This window comes from Xenopus tropicalis, chromosome 4, assembly GCF_000004195.4.
Source record: "Xenopus tropicalis strain Nigerian chromosome 4, UCB_Xtro_10.0, whole genome shotgun sequence".
NCBI classification, from domain to species: Eukaryota; Metazoa; Chordata; class Amphibia; order Anura; family Pipidae; genus Xenopus; species Xenopus tropicalis.
The window spans coordinates 123127888-123142912 of NC_030680.2; positions in this window are offsets into that span (position 1 = coordinate 123127888).

The following is a 15025-nucleotide window of genomic DNA, read 5'->3' on the forward strand; positions in this document are numbered from 1 at the left end:
TGAATTAAATCCCTTGACACATTTTTTTCAAAACCTAAAAGAGAATACATGGGAACAAAAAAGGCTCTGAACTCCCACATAAGTTTCCAAGCTTGAGGGAACTAAACTATAAAAAAGAATATTATACAAATTAGATATGCAGAAAATCAGTACAAATATGGTAAAATTGGTTACATATCAAGGCACCATATTAAATGTTAATTATAAATGAATTATTAATTAGCTATGCAGGATAGGGAATTAGTATGTGTCTTTTTATTAGGGAGTGTGGCAGCAAACTTACAGATAAAAAGAGGAAGAGACATAGAGAGAGAGAGAAAGAAAGAAAGAAAGAAAGAAAGAAAGAAAGAAAGAAAGAAAGAAAGAAAGAAAGAAAGAAAGAAAGAAAGAAAGAAAGAAAGAAAGAAAGAAAAAGAAAGAAAGAAAGAAAGAACGTAGTCATTTTGCTGACCCACCCACCTCTATAGAGTGAAGTGAAACCCTAACATTTTGATTTGCTAAGCCCACTGAAGCCTACAGTTGGATAGTTCTACAATAAAGACTAAAGACAATCAGTTGCATGTGTCTATACATTATATATTCACAAATGTGCTACATTAATGTGTTTTTGACAAACACTGCGGCGGTGCAACAATCCGGTGCTGGGTGACCTGCTTGTTCCATACTCCATGTGGTTTTGTGTTTACACATATGTTTGCTTTCCCAGCTGTGTCAATAAGAACATTTGAAAAGAGCTTTTAGCTGCTACAATGAAAGGTATATTGACTCTTGCCTGTGCAATAATGTACGTGGCAGCCTTGCGTCTATCTCATAGTGCTGCAGGAGTCCGTGGGTAATGTTGTGGATAAAAAGAACAACACTGACCAACCAGAAGTTTTTATCCAATTATCCACCTAAGGGTTCTTCTACCCACTCAACCATAAATCAAAAAATTCCGTTTACAAGTATAAGCATAGCAAGAGCCCTTCACAGCCATAGTGAGTATTTGAATATCTATCAGCAATTACAATTTGCTTATTTCAGCTATAAATTACTCCTATGGAGCAAAGACGTGAGTTTATTAGTATATTTTACACTATTTGCAAATAGAAGAACACATCAACCCCCAAGACAAAAATGATAAATTCACTATTTACACAGCTTTTTACTTGATTTTTTCAGCAAGTTTTGATTTACACAGCATAATAAATAGGCCCCTAAATGTATACAGCCAAATTCTCATAATGAAGATGAGATGCCCAGGAACTCTCAGAGACATTAAGGCTGTATTGCATTATAATCACATTATAAAGAAGCCTAGCAGTCTAGGGCTGCTCAAGGGCCAACCAAATGGGGAAATCAACAGCAATGGCTTCATGGGGAATTCCTAAATCATTTTCCTTAACCTTACCTTTGCCCTCAAAGGTTTCCCGTGTCAAAGCATAGAGTACAGTATGTTCCAGGTCTTCAGACCCTTTGTCAAACTTGTCATTGTTACACACAGACCACTGACAAAAGTATCAGAACCTGTACCGTGGTCACTTTTCCAATAGCAAGTTTAAGATATAAAAATACCTTCAACCCTCAGTGGGTTGAAACTCCCTTCTGTTTCACAAACGCAACTGACTTAAGACTGAGTTCTTTTGCACCTAATTGCACCTTTTCCAAATAAACATGAAACCGAAAGTATTTTTTATTAAAACTTCCATACCTTTTATAAAGATTTTTAAAAAAAACCTCAGCTGTTAAACATATATTGCCTGCCCCGCCTCTATGCCTCAGGTATAGAAGCAGGGCAGGCAGTTACTTTCTCTTTCCATTCAGCACTTCCTATATGTCACTGCACTCCTTTCATTCCCACTTCCTCCACATGGCCTATAATTGTGTAGCCAGTGCATGGGCATGGGTGGAAGTTCCCCCATTCTGGTGCATACACAAGATTCTGGAATAATGACACAAAGCTTGCCTCAATAATAATGTTCACAAAATGGCGCCTGCCTGCTTGCTGTGATGGTGAATTCCAAGACTGAATGAAACAAGATTTATATAATTATAAAGTCTAAGTAAAGTTTTTTTTGCATGACTAGCATGTTAGAAAACAATTTGAATTTCTGCCTTAGAATGACAGATCCCCTTTAAGTACCTATGCTATTTTGGAAGGTTTGGAGTTAAGCTAAGCTTGCTTTTGGGAGTGGTATACACACTCTCTCTAGTAGTGTTCCTGCGCACAGAGTTGCAGTAAGTTAATACAGGTGCAGAAGTCCCCTAGACTAGTGATGAGCAAATCTGTCCAATTTCACTTATCTGAAAAATGAGCAAAGCTGCGATACTGGCTTTACATAGTCTTCGAAAATGACTTCAAATTGTGTCTGCAGCATCTTTTAGCAATTCAGAAACATACTCTTCCACAGGACAGAGCCCCCGTTGTGACCCCCTCATAGCAAATTCTGAGGTGGCAGTAAGCTTAGGGTCATCATAAAGGGTAGGCAATTTTGGAATGAAAAGAGTCACTGGACAACGGGCTGTTCTGCTCCAGAAGACAATGTGCCCAAGTTTGCAGTACACCATAAAGCAGTAAAATGTCTACCCCAACCCTTTTCGTTTGTTTAGAATCCTAAGTATGTGGTTGTAATATGAACAGTAGTCAGCAGCTTTTAATAAAGGCACAACATCTCGCTCTCTCTCCAACAAAATGTTCAGGTTGTAGAACTTTATATTCAGAGAAAACACCTGAGGAAATGGATGAAGAAAGTTGTGCAGGGCTGGTATGGTTCTGTAGGTGAATCTGAGTATCTGGAGATACTGTAGCGATGCTGCAAGTCCCAAACTGCTTCGACCAGATCTGTAATCTGAAGTGACAGGACATTGATAGGAGAGGGGTCCTCAGAAGGCTCCATCCTTTTCTAATGAAGTGATTCTGTCAAAAAACTTACATTTTCTAAAGCCAAGGAGAGGCTAAGCCTTTCCAGCACCTCCCACAATGGAGTAGCACCTGAGCATGAGACCGGAATCGTCAATCACAAAGTCTAGGAAAAGAAGCCAAGTTCAGTTGAGGTAGTGGAGAATAAAGCTAATAGGCAACCAACACTTTGCAAGGAAGTGAGACTTCTACGACATGTCTATTGAAACACATTGCGCATGTTTGTTGAACCTGACACGTGAACACTGTGAGTGCTGTGGTGCAGTCACACACCGGAACCAGACATGTCAGTGCTAGTGCCACTGTCTGATGGGGCAAATCTAAAGTTAGTGCCACACAGATTATAGTAATGGCCCAGTGTGACCCGGATTAATGCATCTCTAGTCCAAAACATAGGGTAATGCTCAGAGGCAGAAAACAGGCTGGGGGCACTAGGACGCCATTGCTGACATCATGGCAAGTGAAGTAGCCTTTTTACTTATCATCTTTTCCATTTATAGCTTGTGTCCTGATATGAAATAAATAACATATGTTACAGAGATAAAGCTATAGAGTGATCTTTTCTGTAGGATTAAGAACGGTAGCTACAGAAACAGCTGCAATAAAACCAATCCATAAGAAATTCCTAATGAGTCTACTGGTTGCTAAAAGCAAATGAGCAAATAGGCCATAAAATAATTCACATACCGGTATTGAACAGTTGAAAATCCCTAGCTTAGACCCTTAAACTCATCATTCATTTCTCAGCTGAACAAATAACACAAGCAGTAAAACCTTTTAACTCCTGAGCTGCACCATGGAATATGCTAAAATTGGAAAATAATTGGGTTATCTTTGGTTGGTTTCAGGGTAGGCAGGGAGGGCATTTTCTCTGAGCCCACAGCATCACAGTGGCCCTTTTTGGGGACAATGATGAAAACACAATACTGGTCTTTATGACATGGGTGCAATGGAAAGCGCCTGCTTGGGGTCTGAGTTCTGCCCCTTGTATGAGATAAGGCTTATTTTGGTTGGAATGGATGTATTAATTCTGTACCAGCTCATTAAACCAACAAAATAGGGATTTGATCTCTGTTTTTAATTTGCATTAGAAGAGTAGTTGAAGCTAAAATTGAAATCTAATTGATTAGTTGTTGCCATGGGCCACTGCACTGGTAACCCCACTGTTTCTGATTTCATTTTCACTACAGAAGGGGTTATTGGTAGCTCTAGAGAGGTGCCTAATAGATAGATAGATAGATAAATAGATAGATAGATAAATATATGATAGATAGATAGATAGATAGATAGATAGATAGATAGATTAAGGATGAACAGTATCTAGGATTTGACTAAATATCAGAACATAATTTGGTCAAATCCCTAGGGCTCAGCAGAACCAAATCCAAAATCTTTAAATAATGCATTTACAGCACTAGTTAATACTTATCTGATGTTTGTTTAATATGTGTTTCTGTGTTCTGGTTTCCTTCCATGTGAAACTGTTAGACAGAAAGTTTAACATGACAAAGTGGTTTTTAAAGATTGTGAAACAATATTTAGACATATTTGGTTAAATATGTATAATCTAGCAGTGATAATTCCAAAGCAACTTGATATGAGTTGATTGCATTTGCAAATTCGTTGTTCAAATGACAGTGACAATAAAGATTATTCATTCATTCATTAATATGCTTAAAACTGAGTGGCTCCTACAAAATTAAATTTATTGTTGTTTATTTTGGGGGGTTTTTACATACCCCAATTAAATTTGAAACAAATTGTCCATCAAGTTCAGCCCCTCCCAACCCTTGCAAGCTAATTCAGAATAGTGCAGTCTAGCTGGAGGTTGGTGGATCTCTAAGGGCCTACAGGCTGCCCAATAGCACAATGTACTTCTTTGTATGACATCATTATTGATGGGCGAATCTGTCCCATTTTGGAGAGAAATTTATGAAATGGCAAAAATTCATCAAACACATTGAATTCAAAAGGTGTTTTTTCTCAGTGACTTTTTCAAATCTGCTGCAACCTCTTTTTTCAGAACACAATGCACTGGAGTCTATGGGCATTTTTTGCAGCGAAACCTGGCGACAAACTTTGCTCATCATAAAAATTATCATGTAAATAAAATTAATCTCCCTAACTTTTGGTATTTCAGGTGTTTGGGATGAAATGTAAAAAGTCCTAGTGAAAGACACTATATAAAACAAAGCTAAATAAATAGAAATGAATATATGAAGTGAACTCATTATTAGAATGATACAGCCAATCAGAGGAGTGTAGACTTTGTTTTTACCAAACTGCCATACAATGCAAGGAGGGGCAATAAGCCTTGATGTAGTATCAATCTGAATCTATATATTCTATCAAACAGGGAAATGTGTGATTTGTTCAAAAACAGAGAATGTGTGATTTGTGTGGGTTTATATTTTTGATTGGTGCTAAAGGTTTCTTGAAAAATAAATAGTGCCGTATTGTATGTGCCATGTTTGGCCATCTGGCAGACATGCCAACATTTGGGTCTGGGCAGAAGGGAGAAACTGTCTAGCTGGTATATTCTGCATACGCTTGAAGTCAACAAAACCCTAATACAAATGGATGACTGTGTTTATTTAATTTTAATAAATATATGAATTAATATACACAGAGTAGTTATATATATATTTTTTTTTTCAATGGACTTCAGGCAGAGGTAAGAAGGGTCACGGGGCCCAAGACTGGGGCCAAGAGGCAGCCCACTACTCCACAAAAGCAATATTTTGCCATAATTCCCAACATCTAGAAGTAGGACACAATATATAAACAGTGGGGGGTCATTTATAAAATCCGCACAGCACAGAATTATTCTCACAGTGAACATATTTGCCTTGCCCGCGTTTATATTTATAAAGCTGGACAAGACTGGTGTTTTTAATGTGCAAACGTAATTGAGAATTTTTATTTGCCGCGAGAATGTCCTCAAAACTTTTTAAATATGGCATATTCACAAATTGGGAATATTTTACATTTTTCTTTGGCTATGGAAACTGATTCCGAGACACTGTAGTACTTGTACCTTCTCTAGCAATAAAACGGTTAAAGGAACAAATAACTGCCACCTTTGTTTCAAGCCAGGCAACCAGTTTGTACCACTCATACTGCATTTAATGACGTTAAACAGAGATTCAGGAGCACGTTCCCATGGAGAGTACACTCTCTGTGTATGTGAGGTGACCTAGACGCAGCTTTGAAAACAGGGGCCCTTTTATTGCAGGGACCTTGCTCAGTCTCTGATTAATTACTGGGATCCAAACTGCACTTGCAGAGCAGAGCAATCTGGTTGGGTTCTGGCTGGAGCCGAAAGGCATTTAACTCTAATCAACTAATATCTGCACAGATGGTGGAGCCTTTCCCCTCTCAGTGAATCGCTAGCAGCCGTGGTTACTCTATATAAGGCCTGACACAGGGTGAGCTTTTTGGTATTATATACAGTAGAAGAGGTTAGAAAAAGACACACATCCATGACGTTTAACCTTCTGTCCAAGCAAAACCTGACAAACGTTTAGTTGACCCTGAGGAGCGTGGGAAAATAATCTGAAATCATCCACAATTTGACTCAGAGGCAGTCAGCTCAAACTCCATGTCACTTTTTCTCTGAGTTAAAGGGATAGTGATAGTCTTTATGCTCTGGGCAGGGAGGCAGGGCATGACATCACTGGGTGGGGCTATGATGTCAATCTTTGATAATCCTGCCCAGTTTTCCCAATTTGGAAAACTATGCAGGATTCTCGAAGATTGACGTCATAGCCATGATAGTTTTTATGCTCACTGGGGCTGGTTCTAGTTTGGCCAACACTCCTGTCTGGGAATCTGGGTAGGGAGGTGGGGCATGATATCATAGGGCAGGGCAGTGATGTCACAGGGGCGGGGATATGAAGTCAAATTTCAAGAATCCTGCCCAGTTTTCCAAGCTCTCCGGGTCAAAACTGGACAGGTGGCAACCCTAGCTGGTTCCCCACCCAACTTATGCTCACAGAATCTTTCAAACCCTCCTTCACACTGTTCCATTTTAAAGTAATACATTCTGGTACTTGGAGGCCCTCTTCGACCTGACATTGTGCCCCTGACTGGCAAGTGCTGCTAGTGTACTGACTCCTTCCTTCTTTCCCAGCAGAGCCTCAGCTGCTCAGCTAGTTGCCCTACTCCTATCTCTCCTACTTAAATGGGGTTTAGATAACCCTGGACAATTATCTTTGGTCTTCAGAACCTTGGTGCAATCACTTCTGCCCTTTTATCAGCCAGAGATTTAGAGAAAGTACTGTACTCACTTCCTAATATGGACTTCCCAGGGCAATCCCCTCCCTCTTGATTGACTGACACTGTAAGTCTTACAGGGACACCTGTTCTAGAACCTTCTACCAATGAGGATTCCCTGATCTAAGGTGACATCTAGAGGTTAGGACATGTAATAACAATAACTAATATAAAATATATTAACCAAATTATATTTCCCCTTACATTAGGGCACATTATGACCAGACAATAGGTTTCTTTAAAACCATATGAGAAATATCCAGTGCAAAGCACAGAGCCCAGAACTGGCTGCAGCAAGTCAGCCTTTTACTTACTTTGGGAACTTAAATGGGAAAGCAGAGGTAAGATTGCCACCTGGCTGTAAAAATATACTTAATGTCACCGTGATAGGTGAAAAGCAGGTCATTTTTATGAAAAATAAGGAACACTAAGTAGAAAAAGTGCAAAACTACTCAAATTTGTCCCTTTCTGTTGTTAAAGGGGGAGGGGTCTAAATCCTGCAAACAAAATCCTATCTAGACTACACCCTACACAACAGTGCCTACTCTACAATTCTCCACCAGCTTTGACCAGTGACATCATAGCCCACTCTTTTATGGCACCAATCCCCCTATTTTACCTCACTAATCTGCCCCTGTCAGTCCTACCCCTTGCTCCTACATCATGAGCCTATAGGGCCCTGATAAAGATGGTAACCCTACAGCAAGTCCATTCGGTATAGATCTTCATTTGTGTACATACAGAAAGCTCCTCCCGAAACCTCTTGCCAAAAAGTGTGAAGCACATAATTCAAAAATGTCACTGTACTCTGTAGCATTAAGGTTTGCTGCTATTGGATCCAGGGACCTAGCTCAAGTCAAGAAAAGCAGTCCAAGCCATTCTCCACCAAACAGTTGGCATTATGTATTCAGGCAGGTCTCTTGGCGCTCGCCAAACCCACACTCATCCATCAGACTGGAAAAAGATGAAATGTAAATCATGGCTCCAGACAACACTGCTTCAAAGTAAAATGGTTGGGAATTTTACACCCCTTCAGCTATTGCTTGGCATTATCCATGGGGATGATAGGATTGTGAGCCTATAAAAACCCCATAATGCTCATATATACAGTAGTTCCTGTGCTGACACTATTTCAAGAGACAGTTTTGGTCTAAAAAGTTAGTGTTCTAATGAATGTTATGTGATTTTGGGCAGGAGTGTACGGTGTGGCCATCTAGTGTATAATCAGTCTGTGCTGCTCTGAAAGGTTCTGAAAAGGTTCTAAGCTGTAGCCCCACACAATGCCTGCAGGTGGCAGAAGAATGAAAGTATAAGGCAAACCCAACTCTCAGTTTTGGTCCTTTCAAATAACAGGGTCCCTGAATACTATTTCTATTTCAGCACTTAAAGTTTTGCCTCATTTTGCTTTACTATTTTGTCCCCTTGTTCTTTAAGCACAATTTCCATGCCTTGTAATATAAACGGTAAAGTAGGACTGCCAATCATGGTGACACACACTACAACCTAAACATGTTAGGGCTTATACCAATTGTTTTGTGCCCCCCACATGATATTGTTGCCCTGGGTCCTTGCTAATACCATGGAAAAGATTTGAAATCTGTGCAGGGCATGAGTAATGGATGTGCTGCCCACACATAAATATGCAGCTGCCTCTTTGAGAAAGCAAAGAGAATTACATCTATATAGAAGTGAGTAGCCATCTCAGGGGAAATTAGATATGCTTGTGGTTTAATCAATACAGCAAAACTATTCTAGTACAATTAGGTACATGGACCTTTTAGGTTGAAGAATGCTAATAGATGTAAATAATATGTGTGTGTGTGTGTGTGTGTTACAGCAGTGTTTCTCCAATTGTTGGACCCAGTGGGACTTAAGTCACACATTTCTTGGTCATACAATATTGTTTAAGTATCCCTTGGGAAAAAGTAATACATACACATCTATCTATCTATCTATCTATCTATTTATCTATCTAATTATAGGTATATATCTAGCAACAATGTACTCCCAGTTTCACGGCAGGAGACTTTGTTAGGACCAAATATCTTGGGTTAGCAGGCAGCTGCACCAATGTTTTATCACTATATTCATTTAGCTGAGCTATTGCAAGACTATAGGGGTAGATGTCTTGATTGCATGATGCACATATCCAAACATATATTTTAGGGGGCAGAATTTCTGTTTTATCTCAATGCAGAAATAATAGATGGTGTTTTACCTCCAGAACTCATATAGCCTATGGTTGTGCCTATGGTTGTGGATATACTGTAGCAGAATTCACATACAAAAGGCAAACCCCCAGAGCACTTCAGCCGTCATAACATAGATTGCTCTAGTATAATAACAGGTCACCAATCCTTCTTTACTGGGATTGGTCCCCACAGTAGCCCATCAGGAGACCAGACACTAAAGAGAACAAAAGGTGAAGATTAGAAGGAACATCTGGCTGCCCACTGTTCATACATTTGTTTTCTTTTGCAGAAGCAAATTTTTAATTAAATTTAAAATTAAATCTATGAGAGAGGCTGACTAACACTTGGGGTGATGTCTGAGTCAGTTTATTGTTTAGTTGCCTTATTGGATTTTATATCCCTAATTTTATTATGATGAGAAACTTATTTAGCAGTTAGCAGCTGCAGGCTGTTGAAGAGGTCCTTATCTTACCTTCACATCTCTTTTGTTTTGCAATTGCACCCTGCACTACTAACTAATGGGGAAGCTCCTTGGTCAGATAGTTCAAATGGTTGTTCACTAAATTAATGCTAATTTACTTTCACTTGGTGCTGGTGGAATAGTTGCACTAGCATGTGACTTATAGGTCCTGCACAGTTTGTATTATTCCTCTTTACTGGAGAGAATCCCCAACAGGTGAGGGCCTAGCTAGTGGGCAGGGTCTAGAGCAGTGCTGTCCAAGGATCTTCATATTATGGGCCAATTATTTGCTATACAACAAGTCAAGGGCCAGATTCAAATAAAATGACAATGTCATTCAAAGAGGTCAATGGAGAATATCAGTAGTGGAGAACAAAAAATATCTTGAAGATCCACATCTACTGCACTGGCCTCTGGTTGGACATACCTGGTCTGGAGGAAGGAAGGATTTGCTTGTAAGGTTTGGTAGTGTTGTTGAGATTTCCTGGACATTTTCTGTTAGGTCATATTGGTCCCATTCAGGAGCAGGGAAGATGTGTTGATGGAAGTTTGAGACAGAAAGCCTCAGTAAGCAGGAAAATCAGAAGGCCAAGACTGAACATGTCCCCTAAGTATGGGAGAATGGACTTGTGAATGAGGAATAATTAACGTGAGTGCTATAATAGCTTGATTTCGGAGTAAGAGGCAGTGCAAGTCTCTGAAGAGGTTTAAGTGGGGTTCATACCCTGTGGGTGCCCAATTACCAAAGGAATGTGAGTCAGCAGGCCCAAGATAAAGTAAACCTCTTTAAATAAGTTTAGTGGGCGCTTGTGAGTGGAGAAGATAGGAGACGATCAGGGTAGGATTTGGCCACGTATGCTTTGGCACCTATCACTCATGGAAAGGATCTGGCTTGGGAAAGGTAAGGGAGCTAATCTGTATGAAGCTAAAGCATCTTATATAAGGCTTATGGCACACAGGGAGAGACTCCCCACACCGGCCCTGCCATGTCCCCTTGTTTTTCAGGGAAAGGGTTACTCTACAGTTTCTGGAACTGGGAGGCCCATCCTGCTTTGAGAAGTTTTCTTGCATATATGGTGAGGTCTGAGTTCTTCAGATGCATTGCAGAACCCCTGCCACTCTTTCTTAGAGGATATGGAGACTATTGCTCAAGTGCCATAACTAGTAGGAATCAACCAGCAATTAAAAGGGTTGTTCAACTTTAAGTTAACTTTTAGTATGATGTAGAGAGTAATATTCTGGGACAATGTGCAATGGTTTTCATTTTTTATTATTTGCAGTTTTTTAAATAATTTAAATGTTTGATCTTTAGCTCTCCAGAATTAGCAATTTTACCTGTTAATAGTCTACAGCTAGAAAATTATAAAATAGAACATTTTATAAATTATAGAAAATTATAGCAAAGTGGGAAAATTATAGCAGATCTGGGTGTTTGTTTGAGGAACTGGACTGATGCAGTTTGGAACCTATGTTCATAAATCAGCCCTTACAGATGTAGCACACTTTATAAAATCACACTGTGGACACAATAAGGGCTGTGGCACACGGGGAAACTAGTCGCCCATAACAAATCTCCCTTGTCTCCCTGAAATGCCATCCCACCGGCTAGAATGTAAATCGCCGGTGGGATGGCATATGCAGCCTCTCAAGGCAACTTCCGTGATTTCAGGGAAATCGCACCGCCGCATATGCCATCCCATCGGCGATTTACATTCTCGCCAGTTGGATGGCATTTCGGGGAGATTAGCCACCCGCAACAAGGGAGATTTGTCATGGGCGACTAATCTCCCGGTGTGCCACAGCCCTAACACTGCGCAAAGCGCCATCAGCTATTGTTTTACACTTTGCACCCTACCTTCTACAGAGAACTCCATCAGCCTTGTGAATACAGTGCTGCCTACATTTGTTAAGTGCTGTATTTATATAAGCAGTGGAAGGGGGAGGCATGTAGGTGTCCTTTCTCCCTTCCCCTACCTGCCCGCTACCTTGTCCATACAGGGCCCTGTACTTACTGTCTTTCCTATGACAGGTGGCAGTAAGGACAGGACTGGTCAACTGACACTGCACTCTGCAACTCATGGAACATTATTTATTAGGTGTGAGGTACAGAGCACAGCCTGACCTTGGGCAGAAGGGATCCCCGGATGAGTACTAAGGGACACACTTGCATTTTTTTGCCAAATGTCATAGTAAATGACCCCTTATATGTCTGGGTGTCTCAACTAGAACCAGTATTCTTATTTCGTCTGCCACTATTATGGCTGCCACCACCAGCCTTGATAACTGCGTATTTGATGCAATATTTTATATTTCTTTACTGAATTGTCATTTGAACTGCAGCCACTAGAAGTGGTAAAATCCAAGAGTGCAGTTACAGACAGACGGTTGCACAAAACTATCCAAGGTAATGGAGCCATTAGAGAAGCCACAGGCCAATTACTGGGTTCTAAGAAACAGACCTCTGAGCTGTTGATATAACTGCAGCCTTTAAAGCACAGGAGCCGAAAGCTATGATTAAGCACATTAAGAAACATTTGCTCCTGTCTCCACTTTCAGGCTTTAAAGCTTGAATAGAAAACGTAGCTGTGGTTTCACTATGATATGTATTTATTCTAGTGTCCGCTTTGCTGGTGGAAAGTTTTGCTAAGTGTCCCTGAGCCTCTGTGCTGAGGGGGAGTCCCGTGCTCTTGTCTCTCAGAGGAGGAGGGGGCGGCAAACTGATATGGCAGTTAGCTGTGAGTTGCTTCCCTCCCACGCTGCCTTATACACTGTTTTAAAGACAGGTATTCTATAATCACCTGATCACCGTAATAAGGTATTGGGGGGAAGGAGGGGTATAAAACGAGGTATAAAAGATAACAAGTTGGAAAAAATAGTGATGTGGAGCAAGGTGAGCATGTCTGTATCGAGGGCACTTAGTGCAAACAACCCTTTCCCTCACGACTCCTTGTTCAATAACCACTGAAGACTTAGGTTAAGGTGGAAATTAAAGCAGATACATTTGTTTGTGACAAAAGCACAACATAGAGTGGCTAAATACCTAAATAAACAGCATTAGACTATAAACCATTGAAGATTCATTTTTACAATCTCTCCTCCTTTAAGGTGATCATTAAACTGTACTGTAACTGTACCATGGCTACCAGCCACCCCCTATTTCCAGGGGCGATTCAAGTCCCAGAACCGTCCTGTGATGCCACCCCAGGAAACTTAGGGGGTGCTGCCACCCGAGGTCCATCTCTAGGCAGGGGGAAACCCTGGCTTCAGTGCCAAACCTGACCTTGAAATCTCCCAGGGACCCCAAGCCCTTAGTGCTGTAATCTGAATAAACCTAGGAATGTGAGTTTTTTGAATGTCCACTTTTCCTTTTCTTATCTGCCCCCTCCTCTTGTGCCCCTTGAGCTTGTCAGCCCTTTCACTTAACTTGGATACCCCCAGGTGCAATGCAGGATTTCTTTCCTCCTCCCTCTCTTCCTGGTTTGCCTATACACCTCCTATCAACCTGCTTAGTTATGAGTTGCCTGGTTGCCATAGCCACACCATGGCTGCTGTCTTTCTGGGAAACATTATTGTTAATAAACATCTTCCTCTGCAGTCTCCATCTTGACCTATTCTATACTTTCTCTCACACCTTTGCAGCCAAAGTGGATTCTACTTATTGATAAGTTGGGCTGCCAGCAACATTAAGAGGTTTATTATATTTTCTCATAATTGTTGCTGTTCTGTAGCGACAAATGCATGACCATGAGCAGTTAGCTGTGTTTGCCCCCGCTCGTATAGACAACTATGGCTGCCCCCAACCCCCCTGCCCTGTATTAGTTTGTTTGTTGCTAAGAAAGGGGATGTCACAATGCATAGTGAGCTCACACCTCTGGAGGTGTGTGAAATTGTGGTTATTCGAATTGCCACCAGACTGTATGCAAAATAAAACTAGAAACGCCATACAAAGTGACAATTGCAAAAGAGCAGGCCAATGTAAGAACACCCTCTGCTGCCAGTGGATGTACTGACTTAATTGTACAAAACGAGAATACTTTTTTGTCAAAAGGCCCCCTCTGAAAATGGCTGCCCAAGGAATATATCATCTCTGCCTTGCCCAAAACCAGCTCTGACAACTTACAGGCACATAAAACTATTATTTTAAAAGAAGATATCTCCCTGCTCAGTGTATCTGCATCCCTACATTTATGCTTCTAGATTTGATACTGGGCTTTTAATATGTATACAAAACCAACCATTTTCCTGCCTTCATATTAGCAACGTAGCATGACCAAGTCTTTATGTTCTTGGCATTTTTAGAATTTTTCATATGCTATAGAGGGACCTTTGTTAAGCAACTTTAGTATTTATAAATATAATATTATATGTATAATATATAATATTATTTTATTTGCAGCTTGTAACTGAAAATGCTATTTGATAGAAAAGGGTCACTGACCCTAACAGATCCACTGTGAGTGCTCAGTGCTATTGTTACTCTTATTTCTAATTGCTTAACTTTCTTTTCTGGTTCTTTCTTATTGATATTTCATTCTGAATATCCTAACTTCTACCTAATGGCTACCTGATTAAGTGCTAGCAACCAGATGCTGTCAGGAATGAATATCTGTGTACATTTTGTATCTACATGCTACACAAAAAAAAAGTAGTCCCTTCCTACAAAATCGTGGGTTACCCACAACTCCCTCCAAATCAGTTGGATTTTAGAACCATCTATCTACTCAGAATTACTCACCATGGGTAAAAACACATAATTATATACTTTAAACTCATCATTAACTTTCATTTAAAAAATCTATGGGCATCCACTTACTGTTATAGGCTCTTATGGTACATAAAACACAGTGTCCCTGTTTTGCAGTTTCAGCCATGATAAGGGCAGCATCAATTTTCTGGGCCCTCCCAGGCAACCTATCCCCTTATGCTTACCTCTTCTGCCCCCCGACAAAGAAAGCACACACACACCACTTCTTGGATAGAAAAGGCCGCAGCCCGCTTATTTACAACAATATCAAATTTGCAATTATTCCAAATGTAATTAAATGTAATTAAATACCATAACTTATTCTTTGAAAACATGATAACAATAAGCCGCTGAAGGCTGCTTTGTGGAAGCTGTAACTGCCCCCCACCGCAAACAGTTCCCTGAGGTTAGAAACCCCCATTTTCCACCGCCCTATGGCTGTAGTCCCTAGCCTC